Raw genomic sequence first — 556 nt, 5'->3', positions numbered from 1 at the left:
CGGAGTCTCAGTTTTTAATCTTGGCAGGGCCTCCCTTGCACACATGCGCCCTCGGCTTCAGATCTTGTTGAAAGCTGCAATGTCCACACTCTGCACATGCTCCTCAAGCTTGGTGCTCTCCTCTTCCAGCAAGTCGGTGCCCACCTTGTCATCTTCCACCACACACTGGATCTGCAGCTTGCAGATGCCGTAACCCACAGGGACCAGCTTGGAACCACCCCAGAGCAGCCCATCCAGCTGGATAGAGCGCACACAGGCCTCCAGCTTGGCCATGTCAGTCTCGTCATCCCAAGCTTTGACGTCCAGGAGGATGGAAGACTTGGCCACCAGTGTGGGCTTCTTGGATTTTTTTTTCTGCATATTGCCTTAGCCTCTCCTCCCGCAGCCGGGCCCCCTCCTTGTCCTCCTCCTCATCTCTGCCAAATAGGTCAATGTCATTGTCCTCGTCGTCCTCTGCTGGTGTGGCCACCTTCTTGGCTGGGGGCTCCACTTGGCGCATGGGAGACACGTGCTGGGTCTGTGGGGCTGTGGCTCGATGGATGGGTGAGCTCTTCTC

At 57.2% G+C, this 556-nt stretch overlaps 1 pseudogene; it reads right to left on the bottom strand.

The window, feature by feature from the left end:
* The window catches only part of LOC101576705, a 1076-nt pseudogene continuing 520 nt past the window's right edge, over positions 1-556 (bottom strand).

This window comes from Octodon degus, unplaced genomic scaffold (genome assembly GCF_000260255.1).
Source record: "Octodon degus isolate 3935 unplaced genomic scaffold, OctDeg1.0 scaffold00016, whole genome shotgun sequence".
Classification (NCBI taxonomy): domain Eukaryota; kingdom Metazoa; phylum Chordata; class Mammalia; order Rodentia; family Octodontidae; genus Octodon; species Octodon degus.
Note: the sequence above shows the minus strand (reverse complement) of the source record. Positions and strands in the feature narration are given on the sequence as shown.